The sequence below is a fragment of the Mustela putorius genome, unplaced genomic scaffold, assembly GCF_011764305.1.
Source record: "Mustela putorius furo isolate JIRA1106 unplaced genomic scaffold, ASM1176430v1.1 tig00003896_pilon_pilon_pilon, whole genome shotgun sequence".
NCBI classification, from domain to species: Eukaryota; Metazoa; Chordata; class Mammalia; order Carnivora; family Mustelidae; genus Mustela; species Mustela putorius.
In genome coordinates, this window is record NW_025422045.1 from 11690198 (window position 1) to 11714767 (window position 24570).

The window sequence follows — 24570 nt, forward strand, 5'->3', positions numbered from 1 at the left end:
CCTGATACTGGGAATACTTTGGTGAAGAAAACAGACCAACACCCTGTCCTCATAAACTTACTTTCTCATGGGAAAGGACTAAGCTCACAGGAACACAGAAGAAAGGAGACAACAGCAGCTGGTGAGTGATGTTCTTTCTCTTTTGAAGGGACAATATGCAGCGAGATGTGGGCTGGAGACATAACAGATAAAGATGACCCATGAGGGGGTCATAAAGGTGATGCCCAAGGGTTGAGGATGGATGGAGGATATGGAGACTCTGAAGGTATTTAGGAACAGTGTCAAGATCTGATTGGATCTTGGGTCAGCCTAGTGGGGGCCAGGACCCATGTAGTAGACTGACAGCCTATAGACAGATAGTAGCTATAGGTTGGATATATGGGAAGAAGAAGAGGGAAGTGAATATGAAGGTGAGGAAATATGAGCCTGATAATTTGGAAAGTGAGCTATAATGCTGGGTATACAGAGAGTTGAAGTTTCAGTGTGGGTCCAGGCAACCTAGACAGGGCTGGGAAGCCTCTGAGCAGAGAATTTATAGGTTTGGCTGATCCCTATGTGATTCCATGTCTCTGAACATGGGGCACTGGCCCTTCTCCTGAAAAATGGGACATGACAGAGTGGAGGGCCGGCTTCAGTGCTCCCCAGAGACACAAGTGAACCCTGTGTACTGAGCACCTGACCAGGGCAAGGGATATAACGTGCAGACTCACATATATACATGCACACACACACATACACGTACACACTCACACACATGCACATGGTCACCCTCCTTCCTTTGTTACACCAAGATTGTTCAGTGTTGCGTGGGGGTGAGGTGTGTGCTACAAAGGCTGTGGGGGAGGGTGTTGGTTGTGGCGTCTGAAGCTTAGCGGTTAAAAGAGGGGAGAAGATGGGTTGCTTTCTGCGTCTGAGCCACAGATCTGCGACAGTCTTGTGCCACTGGTTCAGCTCTCCACGTCTCCCAGTCCGCAACTGAACTTTTCAGAGTGAGATGGTAATAATAGTATCAACGAAGGCAAGAGCTCTTCAAATAGCACCCAGTTGGCGTTGGTCCTCCTGGAAAACACATTTTTGAGGTCAGATTTTTTATAGTCGGGAAGTCATTTTAACCAAAGCAACTAGCCTAGGGCTGTGTCATTTTGACAGTATAGTTTCATGTTCATTATATTTTCTTAGTGTCATCTTTCCCTCCATCCTTTGATAAATATTTATCTTGTAGTGCTATGTCCCAGGAACTGTCCTAGATGCTCAGAGGGAAAGAGGACGGGCCTGGGCCCTCTTGGAGCTTATGCTCTAATGTAAGATCAGGCCTGGCCAGCACAGAGGTTTTGCAGGGACCAAAAGGGCTGGGAGTCCATACTGAACTTTCTGGACGTGCAGCCTTTCCTCCACTCACGCATCAGAGGCTGCTGGGCTGTTGCCACCGGCACCTGGAGAGAATGAAGTCATGAGTGTGCAGACAGCTGGGCCCCACACTGTCTGTTCCCAAAGACCAGATGCTGCTGCTTCCTGCACCCTCCTTCTCCCCTTAGGATACTTCTCCCTGCTTCCTGCACTGGGATTCCCAGTACTCCACAGGATAGAAGGGAGGAAGCTCCACTTCGGGGTGTGCCCAACTTCCTGGGGAGACATCGATGCAATCCCACGGGTCTGGGTCTGCATGTAAGGCAGTGCTCGCCCTAGCTCCACTTCCTGTCCCCTGGTCCTTCAGCACCTGCCTTCCAGTCTGCCCAGCCTGGGAGCTCTGGTCAGCCAACTCCATTCATTGCTGCCTCCAGCCCTGTGCTGAGCAGCTTGCTGGGCACTGGGGACACAGAAACAGAAACAGAGGAACCAACATACCCAGTATGCATAGAACAGACACATGGTCGCTTGATGGAGTTAGAGCAGGGGCCCTAGAAGGCCGGAGCTGGGGACACCAAACCCTGGAGGAGATGTGCCCAAACTTAAACTGATTCCATCTTCTCCTTAAGGGAGGTCCCCAGTACAGGCCCACCACAGTATCCCAGAGCCTAGTACAGAGCCTGGTAGCTGCTGGCTTAATTTTTGTTGAATAAATGACCAACTATAGCCAAGCACTAAACATGGGGGGAGGTATTGCCTCTCTAGTGCCCTAGCTTATGTGGTCAAGCTGTAGTTTCCCCTCCTTTTCCACTGCTTCAGGGCTGGAGGATCACGTTATTAGTGACTGCTGATTGGCAGAGCAGATTACTCTCAAGGGGGGGTGGACAGTGGAGCTAAAGCAGGTGAAGCTTCAGGGCCCCCACTGGGCACTTCCAAGGCTAGGTGTTCTTTGCTAGGGGTGCAGGTTGTCTAAGCCTGTGTCAGCTCCACCCCCCAGCCTTAGAGCTCCCCTGGGAGGTGCCATTGGGAGTGTGAACCCCATTTTAAAAGCCCATGGAGTACTAAGCTGCAGAATTTACCATTACCCTGCCCCGTGGATACCTGTCCAGCAGGTAGGGGTGATGGTGATGAATGGGTTGAGCTGGGCCAGGTGCCCAGGCATGACCCCTAGGCATAAAGCATCAGGTAAGCAAGAAATTTGAGGGAAAGATGAGCAAGAAACCTAAGGGGAAGTTTTATGTGTGATATTACGGTAAAAAGCTACGAAGCTGACTTTTCCAAATGATCAACAGCACAAAACACATTTTGATAACCTATGTCAGAGGGAGAACTGAATTATCTTTCTTTCCTCTCTTTAGACACGGATTTTATAGAATCCTTTTTACGTAAGGAGGTAATCAAAGAGGGTGCAGTCAGAAATGCTAAAATACCAGGGGAAAAAAGTATCCCCATCCTTGAGGAGTGGAAGGGTGCCAATTATTAGCAGTAATAAAAATGTTATGGTATTCTTACGGATCTGGTGATGTTTATGTTATTTGCCATATTTTAAAATTTCTCATTTGTGATTTCTAATTCTTAAAAAAATAACTTTTATGCCTGATTTTATATTTGTATTTCCTGTGTTTTTTTCTTGGAGGGTCTCCCACAGTCTAAATTGTGTAAGATTCAGGATTAGCACAACGCAGATATGTCTGTATAGTTCTTGACATATGTTCATTATCATTGTTATAGTCATTGTCTGTTCTTTAAATGTAGGTGTTTAATAAACACCCTCGAACCTACCACCCAATACAAGGAAATAGAGGACTGGTGAATTATTTCTCCCATCCCATTTTTCTGCCTCCCCCTGCTGAGATAATCAGTGTTCTGAAATTTGTATTCATGGTTTTCTTATTTTAAAAATGTATTTACCCAATATGTGTGTTTAGCTTTAGTGTGGCTTTTTTTTTTTTTAAGCTTTATTAAAGTGCTGTTTGTGTATTTGTGTTTGTGTCTGTGGATTGAAGAGTCAATAGAGTAAAGAGGTTCAGTTCTCCCCAAATTAATGTAGAGTTTTAATGCAATTCCTACCAAAAGCTCAGATAGGTACTTTGTAGATGTAGACAAAATGACTATAAAATTCATATAGAAAGACAAAAGAACAAGAAAAGCTTAAATAATTTTAAAAAGAAAAATAAGGGGCACCTGGGTGACTCAGTCCTCTAAGCGTCCAACTCTTGATCTCAGCTTAGATCTTGATCTCAGGGTCATGAGTTCAAGCCCCATATTGGGCTCCACGCTGAGTATGAAGCCTACATAAAAAGAAGAAAAAGAAAAAGAAGAAGAAGAAGAAGAAGAAGAAGAAAGAAGGGAAAATAAATTGGGAGAAACCAGTCTATACAACGTCAAGACTTACTAAATAGCCACAGCAATCAGGATCCTGTGGTATTGGTACAGGGTTAGACACTTAAATCAATAACACAGATAGGGGACGCCTGGGTGGTTCAGTGGGTTAAAGCCTCTGCCTTCAGTTCAGGTCATGATCCCAGGGTCCTGGGATCGAGCTCCACATGGAGCCCCACGTTGGGCTCACTGTTCAGCCCACCCCTCCAGCCCCGCCTGCCTCTCTGCCTAATTGTGATCTCTCTCTGTCAAATAAATAAATAAAATCTTTTAAAAAAAAAAAAAACAAAAAACAAAGACAGATAGAAAGCTCAGAAATAGACCCACGCAATGTATCTAACATATTTTTCACAAAGGTGCAAAAGCAATTCAACAGAAAAAAGTGGCTTTTTCAACAAACGGCACTGGTATAATTGTACAACCGTAGGCAGAAAAATAAACCTGATCCAAACCTCACACCTTGTACAAAATTAATCCAAAATGAATGAGAGACTTTAATATAAAGCACAAAACTATAAAACTTTCAGAAAAAAACAGAGAGGAAAAATCTTTGTGATGTAAGGCTAGACAGAATTCTTAGACGTGACACCAAGGGAACAAGCCATAAAAGGAAAAATTTGTAAGTTGAGCCTCATCAAAATTAAAAATTTTTATTCTGAAAAATACCTTGTTACACCCTGTGGATAGAAAACAAGCTACAGACAGAAGGAAAATATTTGCAAACCGCATAACTGACAAAGGGCTAGTATTTAGAATATCTAATGAGTTCCCAAAACTCAACAGTAAAAAATTCAAACAATCCAATTAGGAAAGGAGTGAGAGATGTGCCCAGACATTTCGCCGGAAGGATATGCTGATGATAAATAAGCATGCAAAGAGATGTTCATCATGATTAGCCATTAAGGGAAAGCAAATTGAAATTTATGATGAGATGTCACAGGGCTCAGGATGGCTTAATTAAAAAATAATGTCAGTGCGCAGAGACTAGGTCACTCTCATTGCTGGTGGGGATAGAGGAAGGTACAGCTACTGGGGAAAGCAGTTCGGCAATTTCTTTAAAGGCCAAACATGCAACTACCATAGGACCCAGCAATCACACCTCCTAGCCAGAGAAATGAAGACTTTTATGTTTCCATAGAAACCTGCACATGAACCTTAAGAAGAGTTTTATTTGTAATAGCCCAAACCTAGAACCAGCAGAGACACCCTTTGACAGGTGAATGGTTAAGCAAACGGTGCTATGTCCATACTCTGGCGTGCTACCCAGCAATAAAAGGAAATGGGCTACTGATGTGAACAGACACTGTGTGTAATGTCCAGAAATTGAACTGAGTGAGAAAAGCCAATCCCCAAAGGTTATTTGTTGTAAGATTGCATTTCTATGACATTCTTTAAATGACAAAATTATGGAAAGAGAGAACTTGAGGCTCTCCAGTGGTTGCCAGAGTTAAGGAGGAGATGGGGACAGGAAAGAGGAGTATGTGGCAAGGACACCATGGGAGATCCTTATAGGAATGATCTGTCTTTAGATTGTATCAATGTCAGTATCCTGGTTGTGATACTGTATCAATGTCAGTATGCCGGTTATGATACTGTCGAATGGTTTTAGAAAGTGTTACGTGGGGGAAACTGGGTACACTGGTTCTCACAATAACAAATGAATCTGCAATTAGTCTACATGTCTTGCAGTTTTCTGGGGCCAGGGGAAAAGAAGTATTGGTCAAAGCAATTAGAAAAGTTAAAGGTGCCCTATAGATTTCACAGTTGCCATAGCTGTAGATGTTGACCATGACTCCCTCTGGTACTTGCTAAATACTGTGGATCTCAAAGGCTCTGGTGTAAAGGAACCAACCCTTGGCATCAAGACAAAAGACCTGGATTCAAATCTCAACTTTACCGCTTACTAAGCCCTTGACTTCTGGCAGGTCATTTGTGGCTCAGTCCTTCACTCTGCCCTGATCCTCCCCTCACTCCCTGTGCTTCAGATAGGGCTAACCTGTCCTTGCTGGACAGAAGTGGGCACATAGCTGAGGTCTGGAGGTTCAAGGACTCATCACCAGAGCCAAAATGATTGCTTGTGGTGTAAGGCTGTGACCAAGGCAGGACGTATCAGTCTTCCTTACACCTTCTTTTTCTTTCCTTTTTTTTCCTAAGAGCTATGAAAAAGGGTACTTTCTTTCCTCTGGGACCATGACTCTAAGAATGACACAGGAAGTGCACATGGGAGAAGCAATAACCTGATATTGTTAGGGTTCCTAGATCCAGCCAGACCTGAAGCCAGGTGCAATAAATATCTTTTTTTACTTACGCTAATTGGAATGAGGTTTCTATCACTGGCACTTGAAAAAGGACCATGATTGTCATTTCACTTAGCTATTTGGAGCCTGTTTTATTATCTATGTATAGATAAATATATTTATTTATCTATTATACAAGTAGACGTAATAATAATAATAAAATCTCACCAATGTACTTAAAGAGATCATGTACATAAGTCATTGTCCCCCTTCTCTTTCCTTAACCAGTTGATTAACTTGGATAGAGTCCTAGAGAAATTTAAAACAGAATATGCTAAAAGGTCATAATTAAAGGGGACTTAGAGGTCATCCAGAACAACCATTTCAAACTTGAATTTTTTTTTAGCCCTCCCTTTTGATTTTGTAGGTCTTGTTTGTTTGTTTGTTTTACAATGAGGATGATATAACCACTTTTTATTTATTTATTTTTTTTAGCACATGGTCTGGTTGGGAGGATAAAATATCGTGGTACGTATCAAAGCATTTTGCACAAAATGGAAGAAAATTGTTATTATCTTACAAGGAGCTTGTGGCCTGGCAACAGAGATAAGGAATACTCCAAGCATCTTCTAGGTAGAGGTTCTGAGAACAGAGTGTACACGAGAATAACCTGAGGAGTAGGGTGTGCCGATCTCTTCCTCCTTACGAACCCCGGGTCATTCTGGTGTCCTGGTCTGAGAATCTTTGTGCCAGTGACTAGAGAAGAGGATGAGAGCATGATGAAAGGGAACATTTAAGTGCTTGCTGCTGATCACCAGAGAAGGGGTCTGTAAGAAAGTGCAGAAGATAGAGCTCATCTGAAGCCAGGATGGGCTCCTGGAAGCAGGGCTTCAGAGGCTTCTCCCAGAAGCAGACTCCAAACCAAAGAGTCAGTGCCATGGTCCGGTCAAGAGTGTGCTCCCATGGAGAACTGTTAAGGCAGTGGACCAGGGGAAGAGACAAAGTTGGCTCAGTTGCAGGTGGAAACCTGGTGCCAGGGGGGCTCTGAAGTGGGAATTACATTTCCATCTTCCCAGACAACCAGTCATTGGCTGTGGGCCGGAGGGTGGGGATCCACTTGGCCCCTTCCAGCTGCTCCTGTGGGGAGGCTGTTCCAGGGTCCAAGAGCAACTCACTGAAGGTCAAGGGTGCCAGCCAATAGCAGGGAGAAGCTGGAGAAACTGGGAGAATCTGGGTGGGGCATTGGCTGTGGCCAACACTGAGCCCTGGAACAGCACCTTGACGCTGGATGCAGGACCTAGGGAGGAGGAGAAGGAGGACATGTCAGAATCCTGCACTGAAAGCACCACGGGATGGATTCAGTGTGGCCAGAGCTGCCACTCTTGGTTCTTATTTCTTGAAGAATCCAGAGCATTTGGGAATGTGACCCACCTTCCCTCCGCCCCTCCTTCTCAGCCCCCCAACAAACTTTAAAATGAATTATTTTTAGCTGTGCTCATTTGCTGTCTGTCTCTCCAGACAGGATTGCATAAGAAGGAGCTGTTTTCTTCCCCGTGGGATCACAAGGGGATGGTTAAATTGCACACGGATGGTAAAGCCATTTACACATGGAGAAGCAGCCGGTGTGGCTTAAAGGCTTGGCAGGTCCCGAGCCTCTCGGCACATAAAGGGAAACCTGACGAATGCCAGGGAGGCAAGGTGACTTCATACAGACACTGATTTACTGCAGAGAAGACTACGCACACCCTCCCACTGCCCCTGCCTTTTCAGGTTTTTGGAATCAGAACATTTTACAACTGGAGCCTTTGCAAGGAGATCCTCTGGCCTGAACTGGTCATTATAAAGATGAAAAGCTGAGGCCTCGAAGTGGGGAAGAGAAAGGGACTCATACCTAAAGAGAGCCATGACTTGGCCCAGGCGCCATGTTGGACACCTTTCCAGATTGTTCCATTTTAGCTCCACAGTGGCACTGTGGGGTAGAATTATGAACATCATGCAAGGATACAAGCTCAGGGAGGTAACAGAAATTTTCCCAAACCTTACAGCTCTGCAGGGAGCTGAAATTTGAACCCAGGCCCATCTCTGTTTTTCTTTGTCTTCAGGGTAAGTTGGAGAATGATTTTCTAGCCAGCCACAAAAGAACCTGTGTCTGCAGCTTCTAACTCAAGTGCCACAGGGCAGGGTACCATCCCTTCTCTTTACTTCCATATCCCACTACCTAGAACAGGGCCTGTAGGTGCTCAGTAAACATCCATTGGATGAGTGAGTGGAAGCGAGAAAGACTTTAATGCACGCCTTCTTCATAGAGCTACTTGCTTCCTGAAAGGAAATAGCACCATCCCTTGGGGTACTCATGCTAGAGTTGATAGGATGAGATGTATACATGGAAAATGCTGGAAAGGGGGTCTAGGTGACAGAGACACATAGGAGCTAGTGTTGTGCAGATGAGGCTGGGTTCAGGGCAGCTTTGGGGGAAGGGATGTGTATTTCACCACTGCCCTACCGCCTCCAGCCCCACCTATGCTATGGCCTTGAGGAGCTAGTCCTCATGCTTTTCCAACCAGGGCTTGGTCTGAAATAGGCTCCTTCAGTGTCCACAGTCCCACCAGCTGTCATGGATCAGTCTGAGTATCATCTCCTACAGGACACCCCTGCTGATCCCTTTGGCTGGAAGGGGTTTCTCCCACCCCTGAGTTCCCATTAGCACCTGACCGGTGCCTCTCTTGTAGCATAAGACTTCTCTCCTTTACTGATCCCTAAGATGAGCGTCAGGGTCGCCACTGTAGTTCCAAACACTTGACAAAGAAACTGCATACACTGAAGCTCCCTGAGTGTGTGACAAGTGTCAAATAGATATGGAGGTGGGTACTGGACAACAGGGGTGCCTGATGGCTTCAGAGCAGGCACTTGTCTCCCTGATGTGATTCAGGGAGTCAAGGATCCAGCTCCCTTGACTCCAACATTCCTCAGCGTGGTGCTGCCCCTCACGTGGAAACATACACTGCTTTGAATTACAGTCCAGGGGGCTTGTGGGTGGCTCAGTCAGTTACCAGTCCCACTGTCAGTTTCAGCTCAGGTCATGATCTCAGGGTGGTGGGCGGGGCATGGGGCTCCATGCTCAGTATGGAGCCTACTTGAGATTCTGTCTCCTTCCTCTACCCCTCCTCCTACTTGCACATGCACTCGTGCTCTCTAAGTAAATAGATAAATAAGTAATCTTTTTAAAAAACAGAGCTTTTAATTAAGGTAGAGGTAGGACACCTCTATTTACTGCCTCCTCCACAGCTTGCCTCTACCCCCACCAGCTAAATAAAGCCATTAGCTTAATTTCAACTCACGTATGGAGCAAGTAGCAACAAGTGAGATCCTGTTTGGTACCTACAGTTACAAAAAGGCATCTGACTATAATCACTGTTGGTATAATAGCCTAGAGAGGTGGTTTTCAAACTGCGTTCTGAGTCACCCTCAGGTTTCCATAAACAACTTGATTTTTATCTCTGATTGGTTTTATGTTTCTCTCATTCAATTTCTTTGAATGAGTCTCCCAATAAGAAGTTTATAGATCTGTGAGATGGGAACATCACACCCTGGGCCCCACCTGCCTGTCTCTGTCTGGCTATCTGGGTTCTTCTGTCATCAAGTGTGTCTGGACCCGCAGAGCACACAGTAGTCTGCCTCAAAGCCCACACTTCCAGATCGTAGGCTCCTGGAGGAGAGGCACTGTGCCTTGCTCATTGTGCATTCCCCCAGCAACCGACACAGGGCCTGCACCCAGAAGGTGGTGATTAAGTGTTTCTTCTTTAGTTCTTCACTCAAGAGGGGGGAAAATGGATAGATTCAATGATTGGAAGTCTTGGAGCATTTGGTAAAATTATTGATGAACCTTGGATGGAACAAGTAAACGGCGGGGGGGCGGTCAGGAAGAAAGTCATTATTAAATTAATCCTGCCCCTGGCTGAGCTCTGCCCCCACATCCTGCCATGTGAGTTCATGTGTGGGTGGACAAGCAGCCTTCATGTCCGTGTTCCATCTGCAGCCCTCCAGAAAGCATCCAGGTCTTGGCTGCCCCCAGGGGCTAGGGTTGTGTGCGCAGCAGTGTGGATCCTCCTTGAAGAGAGAGCTCCGGAGAAGACTGACTGAAAATGGGCATGGTGCCATTGAACCAGAGAATGCGGCACTCTGAGAAATCCAAAACACGGTCTAGAGGGAGGCAGTCAGAGGGAAGCCAACTTGAAGCCCACAGCAGGCACCCCCAGGCTGGGGCCTCAGGGATGAACTCCAGGGGGAAACAGCTAGATGCCAAAGGAAGTAAAGTAAACGCAGTCACTACCTCACCCATCAGGAACAATTTCTACAGAGGGGTCATATTGGGAACACTGCCTACGGACTTGACTAAAAAACTGTGCTTTTGAAAATGTGGGAGCAAGGAAATGGGAGAGTCACAGGTGAAAGTGTTAAATCTCCAGCTCCCTCGATAGGAAGCCAAGAGATTCTGTCGAAAACAAACAAGAAATCAAGAAGTTGCATGATAAGCCCACGTCTATATCCCTTTAAAAATCTGATGGTCAAAACCTGAAGAGTTATAAGGATGAAAAGCTGGTGCCCGAGGGAGAGCAGCCCAGGGTAGGGGCAGAGGGCCGCTGTGTTTGGGGTCTTGTGCTACTTTATATGTGTGTGTGTGGGAGGTGGGTACCTTAATTAAATAAACACTGAAAAATTAAAGGAGGGGCTTTGGTAGCCCTGGGGAGGTGGGACACACATGATGAGACTCAAAGCAGAGAGGCTAGGGGAGGCCAGGCCGGGGTGGGGGGGGGCGGCGTGCAGGCCAGGGCCTGTGGGGGAAGCTTTCCAGGGGAGGGGCACCAAGGCAGGGCCCAAGTAAGGAGCTGTAGGTCTGGGTCCCCAGAAGAGCCAGTGTTGGGGATCAAGGGGTCAGCTGAGGACAGAAACAGCATGGGGCAGGCAAGGCAGGCGTCCCGGGCTGGCCTGGGAGTGAGGCATGGGGTGTGGAAGAGTTCAGCCTTGCCCTGGCTGCGGCCTCAGCGGTGACCGGCGAGCCCCTCCGTTTCCCCCCCTGGTTGTCCAGCCGGCATCTTCACCACAGCTTGGGAGGGGGCCTGGTGTTCCTATGGCCAGTGAGGGTTGGGGGGAAAAAGAATCTGGGGAAAGGAGAAGGAAAATGATGAAATCGAATCTGGCCCTGAAATAAAAATAGCCAATAGTTGAGATTTTTAAGAAAAAGGAAAAACAAAAACAGCATTTGGTACATGAGTCACCCCAAGTTCTCCCAATTACCAGCTTTTAGCTTCCAAAGAAAGCTTCCGACCAATGAGCCTCGGAATGTGGGTGGCGGTGAGGACGGGAGATCCAACCCTTCCTGCCAACCTCACGTTTGGCTCTTTGCAGTGGAAGCCGTCAGCCTGACTATCTGGAGCCGAATGTCTCCCCTGGCTGCTGGGTGCCAGAGAAAGACCGGTGGCCTGGGAGCCGGGGGCCTGGTGCAACTCGTGTTCCTCCCGAGGCCTCAGTTTCCCCCCTGTCCCAGCAAGGAGGCTGGGCTGAATGACATGAAGGCCCATCTGGTTTCCTCACCACCTGACGTGCTCCAGGTGAGGTGGGAGCCACAGGGCTCACCATGGCTGTACCCCTGGTGCTCAGACCATGCCAGTGTATTTCCGGGGCTTATCGTCTCGTCCACGGACTGTGAAACAGCCCCAATCCCTGGCAGGGGGTTCCCATGCAGAAGACGGGGTGCCACTTTGGGGGAAAACCCATCCCCACTCTGAGGCTGGAGGAGGAAGAGAGTGCAATGTGTGGACCCACTTGGGCTGGCCACGGAGGCTTCTTGACGTGGTTTCAAGTTTGGAGAGTCAGATGGCAGACTGCACTCTCAGGCCGGTTCAGGAAAGGGAAACAGGGGCAAAGCGGAGGACCCGATGACTTCCACGGAACTCTCTGCCCGGTGCCTGACTTCCGGGCAAGCTCAGCGGTCCCCTTTCTTCCCCTTCTGGGTCTGTACCCCTTGCAGCATCAGCACATGCTCCTCCTCTATGAAGCAGGGCCTTATTTCCAAGGGTGATATATGCATGCTTGGGGGGCTGGTGGGAAGAGAGAAGCTAAGTAGTGTGGGGAGGGGGTGGCTCTCATTTCTGTCTGCAGGGCTGAGTGCTAGAGGAGGGGTGGCAATGTTCTGGACCCTTGGTCAGTCTGGTGGCTGCGAGCTACGCTGGGTGAGAGGCTCTGGCTGAGCTCGGTTTACCAGATATGCTATGTTTACCTGGACGAGGATCTCATGGCCCCGGGCCTGCAGCATGCTATCCTACAGACCCCTATGTGCTGCTTCTGGCCTTTGCTGACGAGACACTCCTCTCGCCCACAGCCGCTGCCTCTAACTAGAGCAGTCACCTTGCGTGCAGGGAATGGACAGCCCCTCACAGGGTTTCATGAGCAGATCTTGTGGAAGGGGCGACTTCTGGAGATGTGTGCAGGGGGAGTGGAGCTCATGGAGGATGGGGCAGCTGCAGGGGCTCCTGCCGAAGGCTTGTTCCACTGGAGATGAGGCTGTCAGGGCACAGAGCAGCAGAGAGAAAGGTGGAGGGGGGATCTGGAGGGCAAAGCCTAGCACAGGGGACATTTCTGGGCCTCAGCTCCCTCATTTGTAAAATGGTGGTGATAACACCTGTGCCATAGGGCTGTTGTCAGGATTCAAGATCCAGTGTCTGGATCTTGATCTGTGGCTTAGAACAGGGCCCGGCACAGAGTACATGATGTGAAGTGTTTGCTGTTAGCCTTGTCTGTACCACACTCCTACCAAATGGGTTCCCGTCCTCTAGGCACCCAAATTTCCTTTCCCCCTTTCACCCAAATCTGTCACCCTGTAGTACTCACACTAGGGGGTACACAGGTGGTAGGCCTGCGCACTTACCTTGGTCTGGGGGCATTTGCCTGTTAATAGAACACACTGCCTTCGCCTGCGTGTATGCCTCTAACTCAGAACCCCCGGTCTTCTGTAGCTGATGTGATCGCCAGTGTGTGGCCTCCCTGTCCATCCTACGCTGAATAATAACAACCAGCAGGGAGAAAGAGAAAGGGGATTGGGTGAAGGCAGAGTTCCTGCGGCCCCCGCCCAGGGAATGAGCTAGGAGCATCTGACAGGAGGAGGTCAAGCTCCACAGGTTGGACCCTTGCCAGTTTCCGGAAAGCCAGCCTGGACCCTGAGCTGACAGAGTCCTCTGAATGAGGCCCTTGCCTTCGAAGCTGGGGAGATCACCTGCAGCAGCCAGAGAAAGGGGCCCAGAGAGCGGGGACCTAGCCTTATCACCTAGGAGACCGATGGTGAGGCCAGGATTTAAGCCAATGAGTCCTGATCCCAAGGCCAAGGTCCTTCCTTCACCCTGCACCATCCACTCTCAAAGTACACACCCTTGAGTGGACAGAGATGTCCCTGGGCAGTCGCCTGAACTCATCAGTTGGCCCGGAGCTCGGCCTTTCAGCCAGAGGGGAATGTGTGACTCAGGAGAGGCTCCAAGTGTGACTCAGGCTGAGAGTGTGGACTCTTCGGGGTACTGAAACCTTTCCTATTCTTAAGTGCCATCCATGGTGGGGACCCTCTGGCCTGGGCATGTGGCCTTGGCAATGACTCCCGGCTCCCACGTACAGAGATGCCCTCCAAATGGGGCCACTGTGGATCTCAGAACACCCCTTCCCCTCCCTCTGGGCCCTGGGTCACATGCTCTGGGACAGCATGAGCGGAGTGTTTATACAGTGTTTGCTCACAATAGCAACAAGCCCCTTCTTCCTTCTGTAACCCTTTGATCATAAAATGCTGTCACACTAGGAGGGGCTATAAAGTAGTTTGGCAGCAGAAAGCATCCAGAAAACAAGCCGAGGCTCCTGAAAGCTCTGGAAAACAAGCTCAGACTCAAGAAAGCATCCCAAAAGCACCACACTCGGGCTCAAGCATGTGCACAGTCTTAGGCCTTAGACCCTTGGTGACAACGTCTGTCTTCCTCTGCCATATTGCAACGCCTGACCCAGCCTCACTCACACCCAGGTGACCCCACTTCCAAGGCTGAGAAGGGGAGGCCATGGGGGCACCGAGGATCTTGGCGACACAGGTGAAATCTCACAACATTAACTTCGAAAGCTTCGTTTTGTGTGAATGTGAGTTTTCTTGCGGTCTCGGTCTTCAGCAGATTCTCACAGAGAATCTGTTAGTCAGGATAGACTGTGCAATGCTGTAGTAACAAAGAATCACAAGACCTCAGTGGCTGATGGCAACACTGCATTTTCAAAGAGCCTTGTTAGAGTCTATCTCCTGTTTCTATTCTCCTTCCCTAACACCCAGCTGCCCATCTATGTGAAAACAAACTGAACAACAAAAGAGAAACCCAACCACACCGTTTTATCAGCTTATCCTCTGCACAGCGGGCACAGAAAGAACCGGGTGTCTTCAGAAGTGCTGTCTCATTTGATCTTGTGAAGCACAGGAGGAAACTGAGGCCCATAGCCACCCAGGTGGTTGTGTAGCCAGAAGCTGGGCTGGGGTTTAAACCCAAGCTGACCCCGGTAGCTACAGCGACCAAAGTCAACCCCACGGAACCCTCCCATCCACGATGCCACTAGTCCCAGGGTCTGTATTGGGCTCCCAAGTTTATACAACATTTTCATTCATTCGGTGACTATTTCTGAGCCCCTCCCGTGGGCCAGGACCATTCCAGGTGTTAGGGTTCAAGCAGTGAATAAAATCAACGTGGGGCACAGGCAAGGGGAGGGAATGGATTGGGGGTGGTAAAGAGAAGGTAACTGGATCCAAGGCTGATCTGGAGACAAACCTCGTGGACGGAACAGCACCCGGGGATGCAGGCTCTGTACCCATGAGCCAGAGCTATCCTCAAGGTTTCCATAGCAAACCAAGCCACTGCGTCCGCAGTGTGGGGGATACGGCTGCCCAGAAAGAATTCTAGGGATTGTCCTTGTGCTGCTGAGCCTCAGCTAATTGGTTTTTGTTTTTGTTTTGTTTTCAGCTATGGAAACACATTCATCATTTTGTCTCCAGCAGCCTGGAATCTGCTTTAGAGAAAACGCTCCCCAAATGGTTATTGAATGAATGAGTGATGACCACCCCAGCCCCCATCTCCCCATGGGTAAAGCCCTTCCCATTCTCTGGGCCTTGGGCTCCTCATCAGTTCACAGAGATGTTGTCTAAGGGCCCCCAACTGCTGGCATCTGGTGACTGATGTGACAGTAGCATGTCTGGGTTGGGGGAAGGCCTGCTCACCCCAATGGGGCCTTTGCGTCAGTCCCCATTGCTGGCTGCGGGGCGATATCGCCCAGAGACAACTGCTCCCACCCCTGCAGCATCGCTGTGGTGTCCCCATGGCGTTGCTGTGGCGTGGTTGAGGGAGGCTAGGGGAGCCGGACTCGGGGCTCTGCAGCCAGGGCTCACAGTCAGACGGGTGTGACTCTGGAAGCAGAGACAGGAAATGTCTTTCCCCAAATACCTCTTTTGCTAGTGCCTGAAATTCCACCATTTGTGATTTATTCCATTGGGGTCAGCACGGTGTTGTTTTGTTTTGGTTTGGTTTCGGTGGGCCCTCTTTATAAGTGCTAAAAACTTCGGCAGAGGGATAGAGTTTTTACACAAAATTCCATGCTTGATTGCCTTTTATGTGCCAGTGTCTGTAGGGGAGAGGAGACAGTGGGGGCCAGATCCAAAAGTGATAATGAAAACAATACAATTACCATTTATTGATTACTGTTTATTGAGCATTTACTATGTGATGCGCTCTGCATATATGGCTCACTTAAGCCCCAACTACAATCCTGTGAATACCAATTTTGGGCCTCATTTTAGAGATCAGGAGACTGAGTCACGGGGAAGCTAAGACCTTTGTCTAATGTAACATCACTGAGTCAGTCCTTCTGGTTTAACTACTACACTACAAACCTGTTGGTTGTGGGGAGTTATAGGTAATGGGAAAAAGATCTGGAAGTTGAAGAGAATCAGTGCTAAACAGATGCATAAAACAGTGGGCTATGGCGGGGTACCCGTGCACAGCGATTAGAAAGGCTGAGATTTTATTCCAGTTCGTTCTTGAGGGATGGGAAGGGTTTCCATAGACTGAGAAGGAAAGAACACAGTAAAGCCCTAGAGAGTTGCCAGGCCACTCTGCCTGATGAGTTTGCTAAGATGGGGGTCTTCTCCTGTCCTCAGGCTCTCCTGGCCCTCAGGCCTTTGGATTCCAAATGTGACACCACACTTAGAGCTGTCTGGTGGTGTTGGCATTAGGATGTTTGGAGAGTGCAACAGATAGAAGAAGAGGGTTAGTTAAGTGGGTTAGACCACAGAAGGCCATGGAATTTGGCAATAGGGAGCCATTGAAAGTTATTGCATGGTGAGATCCCATGAAGTTTGTTTTCAAATACTCTCTCTGTTGAGAAAACGACACAGACCAGAAGTGGCTAAGAAGATCCCATGCCTAAGTGAAACAGGGCACCGTAGACAGGCACCTGGAACAGAAAAAGGACGTCAATGAACAACTGAAGACATCCAGACAGGTATGGAGGTTAGTGCCTAGTAAGGAATGTACCAGTGTCCACTCATTGGTTTGACAAATATCTCCTAGGATGTTAGCGATAAGGGGAGCTAGGAGATGGTATAAGAAAATTCTCTATGTAACATTTGCAAACTTTCTGCAAGTCTGAACCTATTCTCAGAAAGAAAGCTTATTTCAATAAATTGAAAACAATTCCCTCTGCAGGCAGCATGGAGGGTGGAGTTGAATGGGGTATCCCCATGGTCATGGTTGTGAAGACCTGAGCTCTGCAGGTGGCACAGGACAGTGGGGGAGGGGCAGGGCTGGATAACTGGCTGGATGTGGGAACTGAGCTGGGGACTTGGGTCAGAGGTGATAATCCAGCCCTGAGCTCAGGGCCAGGCCTGGAGGAGGCCTAAGAAAGAGGGTAGGTTGTAATCGACCAATCCGGGCAGCGGGGACAAGGGGAGCCCCCAGCCCCCCACCACTCTGAGCATCGCACCACTCGGATCATGACGGCGTGTCCTGGGTACCCAGACTCTTTGCAACACTGCTTCCCAAACTGCTGGTGGAAAAGGATCAGGCTTTTGTTTTTTGGTTTTAAAAATATACATCCAGTTCAGTGAAGATCAGTATTTTGATCTGCACCCTGTTCAGGGAAGCAAGTCCATCATGTGCTTGGCTGTCAGGCAGTTTCAAAGCACTCTACACGTTTCCGAACGCTTCCCCTCCGTGTGCTATTTTTATTTCATCAGTGCAAACACAGCTTGTGGGCTGTACTGTCCACTTTAACCCTCATGACCACCCAAGCGTTAGGATCTATGATTCTCATTGTACAGATGAGAAAACTGAGACTCAAAGAGATTTATTGCCATCCGAGGTCACGCGGAACTAGTAAATTGCAGTGAGAGGAGATTTCATCTGTCCCCACTCAGGTCATACAACCCCGTTAGGCAGTCTTGTGGCTTGACCTCTTCTTGTGCCCTTCAGATTGTTTTCAGTGCTCTTCATGCCTTTTCCCTGGAGGCCGAATCATGTGTTACTTTGACTCAAGAAAAGAAGGATGTAGGGGGGAGCGCCTTTGCCAGAGGTGACCTCACAGCCCATGTCCCCAGGGCGCAGCGGCAGGAGTATGCAAAGAGCTCAGAGCCAGGGGGACCTTGCCAAAGTGGCCGGGAGCACTGACCCTGACCCAGGCATCATTCCTCGGGCTCTGCTGCTAACACAGGCTGGGAAGGGAAGGAGGACGGTCCCAGGGCATCCTGTCCAAAGACAATCCCCTTCATGACCCCAAGTGGTACTTAGCAGCAGCTGCTACAACAACAGAACATTGGAGCACCTGCCAGGCAAAGGGCAAAGTGTGAAGACATTCATTTGTGTTTACTTTTTCTCTGTGGAAAGATCGAGAGGATGCAGTCTTGGGTTTTGTTTTTTTTTTTCTTTTTTTCTTTACTGTATCCAGTTCTTTCCCACTCTGAGACCGAGGCTGGGCTTTCGGGCTTTCTTTCCTTGGGGATATTTGCAGAGACAATAGAGAATGGATTTGGAACATTCTCCTTTCCAGGCTTCTGAGAAAGCCTGCGCTTACAAGGAGCTGGTGCCAGAAAAGGGGGCAGGCAGTGCCCCTGGGGCAGGTGAGGTGTCAACAGACAGTGAGAGATTCCACGTCGGGAGAAGGGCTGGAAGCCAGAGGGTTTGTGGGCAGGGGAAGCTGAGGTCCAATTCCTGGGGCAGTGACTGATTTGTGGGCTTAGGGAGATTCATTCATTCATCAAATATTCACCAAAAACCTACCTGCACATGCACCTGTCTAGGTTCTGGGCACGTACCCATCTGGGTTCTCATGCAAATAAGACAGACTTCAGGAAAATGACAATACGCTCATTTAATAGAGTAGGAGTCTCTCCTCCAGTCCCTGGCTGTGATCATCCTCCAGCTGCCGTTTGCTCGTCCTGTCCCACAGCAGGACACTCTTGCCCAAAACTCCGATATTCTGTGGCTCTGTCTCAGCAAAGGATAATAGTGCATGTTCCTTGCCAGAGCACGCCAAGCCATTAGAATGGAATAAACTGGACCAGCATGTGACCCCCCGCTTGCACACACCCTTGGTACCTGCACCTCACCTTCCATATCTGGGCTCACTCAGCCCAGCACATCCTTCCCATGTGTTTTGGGCTCTGGCAACACACAGCCCTTCCTTACAATTCACTTGCAAGTCTCTGCTCCCATCCTTATTCTGTTTCCTCTGCCCCAAGTGGTGTTCAGATTTCCCGTTCCTCATCATATTGAAATCTTACAAATCTAGCCTGAGACCGGGCTCCCATGTCACCTCCACTGGGAAGCCTTCTCTGATTTCCCTGGTCAGGATGAATGCTTACTACTCCCAGTTCCCAGCCAGCCCGACTCACAGTAAGTACTCACTATACCCTCCTCACTTCCCAGCCAACACTGTTTCTTCTGCACAGCACAGGGCTCTCCACCACTCTCCGGCTGGTCCATGCTGCAGTGCGCCGACCACAGATGCTGTCCTCGAGCCTGTGAAGCCCCTTTGTGCTTGTTATCACCTGGATAACAGGTGTACAAAGGCTCAGCGAGCACGCAGTTCAGACGCGAGCAGGAGCACACAGGCTCCGAAGGGGATGGCCAGGGGAGAGCCTCAGGTTATGTGGTTCATTGAACTGGCTGGAGGAACATCCCTTGTTTTGAAGGATAGGGGCTGAATTACTCATAAGTTCATGGGAAGCAAACAAACGAAAGGGGAAAAGCAATTACTGACTCCTAAAAAGGACAAAAGCTATTTGAAAGAAAACGTAATCATGGTACACTCTGTGTATTATTTATATAATCGTAATCATGTCAATACTGAACAGAGATTTAAGTAAACATGGTGATAACAACTATATTGAATGGACAAGAGTTTGAGAAATGTGTGTGTCTGTGACTGCATGCGTGAGTGTGAACAGACGTGTGTGTGTCAGAGCCGGGAGGCAGGACTAAGAGAGCGGAGTTGTCATTTTGTTAATAGCTAATGTCCACAAAGGAAAAATCAAGAATTGGAATTGTAAGTCTGTTATATAGAAATAGGAAGGGAAGGACGCCTGGGTGGCTCAGTCATTAAGCGTTTGCCTTTGGCTCAGGTCATGATCCCAGGGTCCTGGAATTGAGCCCCTCCTCGGACTCCCTGTTCAGCAGGGCGTCTGCCTATCCCTCACCCGCTCCCCCTGCTTGTGTTCGTTCTCTGTCTCTCTCTGTCTCTGTGTCAAATAAATAAATAAATAATCTTTTTTTAAAAATAGGAAGGTACAAGCACCCCAGAAAGTGCTCAAAATGGTTGCCCTATTTCCAAAATCAAGGTGCTGCTATTTTTGCTATAAATTTGTTTTTGCTGGAACTATTTGTTTGTAAACCTAGGCACATACGTTGCTCCGGTTAGAATTCAAATTTCAATTAAACACTTTAAATTCAGGTGAAAGACAAGTTGACTGCTACCACTCCTCCATACATCTGTCCCCATCACCCTGGGGAAATAGTAGTGGAAGTGAGGTGCGGTCTGCAGAGAGGGAGCCTTTGGTCTTTAGCCCTCAGGGCAGCGGGCTCCATAGGGAGCGGTGTGGGGGGAATCTGCTGGGACCCAGCTGCTGTGTCTGGTTGTGTTTTCTTGTCATGCCTCAGAAGCATGGGGTAAACCTCCCCTCATTAGCTGGGGTGTCTCCTGTTGGGTGGGGCTCAGGGCAGGAGCCATTAGGTGGAAGGGTGTTTCGGGAAACACTTGCAAACTGGGGACAGGGTGTTTGTTTTTCCTCTGAGACCCAGACACTTCTGGTAACCATTGTTCCCGAGTGTGGTTTTTTGAAAACTTATTCTTTTCAAATTCCACGGGCAGCCCAGACTGATTCGTCCGTCTAGGAATTTGAGGAGCCAAGAGCAGAAATAACATTTTATGAGAGAATGGGGATCAAAGGCAGCACGCTTTCTGCAGAACCCACTCAGGTCTTGCACTTTGGGGATCACACCTCATTATGGTCCCCCAGCTGCTCCAGGTTGGTTTTTAACAAGTTGCCTTCCTGTGTGCTTTGGTTTTTGTTCAGCATTTTTCAAGCAAACTGCTGTGTCTCCTGGTGCTGGGACAAGTTCCCAGTGACCCCAAAGAGGGATCCCATATGAGGGATCTTGTACTTTGTCTGACAGTATACCTAGGTTTCCCTTTTGGATGTTCTTTCCCCCCTTAAAACAATACCTTTGACTTCTCTAATGCTTTGTGGAGCTAAGGTGCTCAGCACCTTAGCTGATCTATGTTCTATCAACATGGGACGAGCGAGGATTATTGTTTCCATTTTATAGGTGGGGAAACTGAGGCCCAAATCAGTGAAGAGACTTGCCCAGATGACACAGCTAACAGGGCAGAGTTGGGAGTTGAACCCGGGGTCTCCTGAGGTCTCTGCCAGGACTTTGCCCGATGCCGGGCACCTGCAAACTTGCCGGCCCCCAGCTCCAGTGGGGCTGACCGAACACCCTCCCCAAGGCCCATTGCGGGGGCTGGCTCACCTGCCGGCCTGTATCAGATGCAGCTGGGTCTCCAGGCCTCTCCAGTTCCTGTCTCCTCCCCAACCACAGCCTCTTTAGCCTAGGGCCTGGATTTCAGCTGTGACCAGCCAGACAGTCTGAAGCTAACTCCCTCTAGAAGGTGAATGAATGCCACTCAGCCCCTCCCAGGTCAGAGAAGACTGCATCAGGATTTGATGGTAGGTGGCAATCCCAGCTCTGTCACTGGACGGCTGTGGCCTCGGGCAACGTTTAAGGCATCCTGGGCCTCAGTGTCCTCATCTATAAGACAGCGGCAGTAATTCTTATCTCAGTAGGAACTGACAGACCAGACAACTAAAATAACGTACCAGCTGTACAAAGGAAAAGGATGATTAATACCAGGTGTAATTGTAACAACCGTAGGTGCCACACCTTTTCTATGAGGGATCCAGCCTCTCCCTCTCCACAGAGGGAATACGAACCCTCACAGCCACTATTTGACTTGTCCAAGCTCACACGGTGAGTTAGCAGAAGTTGCAGGTCTGGACCTTAGTTCCGCTGTACCCCAACTTCAATATTCTTTCACTGGTCAGAAGTCAAATATTTTCCTCCCCACGTAAATACCCGTCTTGTGCCTGTGTCGGCTCACGTGGCTCAGTTCTCAGAGAGTCGGTGGCTCAGAAAGTCTTTCATCAAAAATGGCCCTATGAGGGACGCCCAGGTGGCTCAGTCAGTTAAGCGTCCGACTCCTGGTTTCAGCTCAGCTGCAGATCTCAGGGTAACGAGATCGACCCCCACATGGGGCTCTGCGCTCAATGGCGAGTCTCCTCGAGATTTCCACTTCCTCTCCCTCTGCTCTCTCTCAAATAAATAAATAACTCTTTAAAAAAAATAATAAAACCTGTCAACGTATGTTAGGATGCTTTTGATGGCAAGTAACAATTCATAACTAAAACATGAGGGAAATACGTGAGATCCTGCGGCCAGCAGTCCAGACCCCAGAGCTGGTGAGTTTGGGCTCAGTGACAGGGCCAGCAATTGGCAGGATGGCTGAGACATTTTCGGGGGCTTCACAGGTAGGATAGAGCTCACGGAAGAAGGGAGGGTGTTTCCTCACTGGTGTCGTTGCTTATTAGTGAGGAAGATGTTCCAGAAACAACCCCTGTGACGAAGCAGCATTCCCCTTGTATCTCATTGGCCAAAGTGGCATCACAGGCCAGGACTAAGCCTATCACTGACAAAAAATAGGGAATTGCCAAAACTGGCTCAGGCTAATCAGCATCCGCCCTTGGGGGTCACCTTCCAGAACACATGGGCAGGTGAGCCCCTAAGCAAAATCAGGGTTCTGGCAAGGACCTAGAGCTGAGCTGGGCAGGACTTTCTGCAATAGTGTAAGTGTTCTGCGTCCGTGCTGTCTAATACGACGTAACGTGCCTACCATCTGGGGCTTGGCAGGTCTAGACGGTGTATATGAGTGTGTGGGTGGGCACGCGTGTGTGTCTGTCTGTTGGATAGGTAGCCAAGAGTCTGCTGCAGAGTTAATGAGCTTTCCCAGGAATACTTATATTCTCTCTCCCCACAAATGGAAAGAGAGGCTCATTGCAGGTCATAAACTGGTGGGTAGAGGTGGAAGAGGAGAAGCCCCTAGCAGCCTCCCCAGGGGAGGACCCCAGAACCTCGGAGGAGGAGCCCCCACTGAGCAGCATGGGCTTCCCCCCGTCGGGCCTGCCACCAGGACACCCCAGACAGAGGGCAGAGGTCCCGTGCCCTGCCCTCCTCATGTGCTTTCCGGCTCCCCTCCATTGTCTTCTCTGTTCTCCCTTCTGCCGCCCCCACGCCTCGTTCCAACGCTCCTTCTCCCTGCTCCCCTCCCCCTCCCATCCCTCTGCCTCTTCTCTCCTCCCTCTCATTCCCTTCTCCCTTTCTGACCCCCACTTCCTCTCCTTTGGGTCTCCTCAGCCCACCAGGTTTTAAACTCTGGTCAAAGAGTTTCCCCAAACCCCTTCTCTTTCCCGGATTTTCCAAATCCTGCTCACCCCGTCTCCTTTGCCCAGCTCCCTGCCCTTATTCACTGGGGCCTTTCCTAGCAGGTGCCACTCACTCTGGAAGAGGAGCCTCCTGCATATACACTCCCTGAACCCCAAGCAATGAATCTGACCTTGGAAATGCCTGAGCCCCAGAGCAGGACCACGGCAGTACCGGAGGAGCAATTTAGAAAAGGAAAGAGGCTTTCTGGAGGTCCTCAAATCACAGAGTGCAATAGGAAGTGGGGGACACTTGTGGGCACACTCCAGCGAGGACCCGGATGCTAGATAGAGATAACCCATCTCTCTGCATGGCCCAGCATTCCTGGACACCCCTTGGGGGTGTGAGATGAGGTAGGGCCTTCTATCTGGACCTGGGAGTCAAAGGCCAGAAATGGATCTTTGTAAGCAGGGTGGAAGCAGCTTGAAACTCGCCTCCATGGCCCCCACCCCATGCTGGCCTGCAGCGGTTTCAGCAGGTGTGGGCACAATGGGAGCTCGAGCTCAGCTGGCCTGTGGGTCCTTGTCCTTCAGCAGCTGGAACATCTGGGCCAGGTGGGAGAGAGAGTCCCCAGACCACGTGGGCGGGGACCTAAAGACTCTCACCCTGTTTCCAGCAGGCTGGAACCTGGCCTGGTGCTGGGTGCCCTGGGTTCCCCCTTGTCCTGAATGGTTGCTATTCCTGACTGAGACCACTACTCTCAGAGGGCTCCCCCTATTTCTAAAAGCTAAGAGTCCTGTCCAGGCCTAAGCAGCTCTCTGGAACGAGGGACGATTCCACCAGATTTCTTTCCAGTTTCTGGTCTTCGCCATGTTTTTAAGGGCAAAATGCCATCACCCAGACCCTTTCAAAAGGCCCAAAATGGCTTTCAAATGGGACAGAAAGGGGCTTCTGCTCTCCAGGAAAATCCTCTATCCCAAGTCATAAACAGCCTGGGTAACCCTACCCCAGAGCGTCTGCTCTGTAAATGCTGGCTTTGTTCAGGGAAGGGGCCTGGGAGAGGGATCAAGTCTGAATGCAGTGATTGCTTTCCCTCCTGGGGTCTGTGCGTGTGGGGAACGCCAGCGCCCCTCTGCCGAGCAGCGCGGCCCACCCAGGTGGTGGTGGACGGAGCTGTGACCCGCCTGGGCCCTGAACGCAGAGATGGGGGGTGGAGAGTATGGCCCAGCTGTAGGGCTTTCTTAAAAACACTCTTCAGCTGCGAGGCAGACCACCTCTCTAAGCAAAAACGCCCAAGTTCCTGGGGCCCTGCCTCACTCCGACTCCTCTGTCCTTTGCTCTCACCATCCTTCTGTTGCAGTACTGACCCTCTAGCCGCATGCCGGGACCCCAAACCCTCCTTATCTCCTTGCCTCTGTTTAAAATGTCTCCTCCTCATCTGCCTACCTGGTTCTGGGTTTCTATCAAGGTCTAAATCAAAAGCTGCCCCTTCCTGGAAGCCCTCTCAGATTTCCACTGAGCATTGAACAATTTCCCCTCTGACCACACGTTTGTCAAGTATGGTAGAATGAATCAGA

General features: G+C 49.4%; 1 long non-coding RNA gene across 4 annotated transcripts; it reads left to right on the top strand.

Moving 5' to 3' along the window:
- LOC101673781 lies at positions 1-19646 on the top strand. 4 transcript variants are annotated; one of them, XR_001180534.2, is made up of 5 exons: positions 1-121; positions 6462-6494; positions 14993-15112; positions 16380-16526; positions 18970-19646. It is a non-coding gene; the product is annotated as an uncharacterized LOC101673781 (long non-coding RNA). The 4 variants fall into 4 exon arrangements; XR_001180535.2 differs by having other exon boundaries at positions 18975-19646; XR_199900.3 differs by having other exon boundaries at positions 11-121; positions 16380-19646.
- The last annotated feature ends 4924 nt before the right edge of the window (positions 19647-24570 follow it).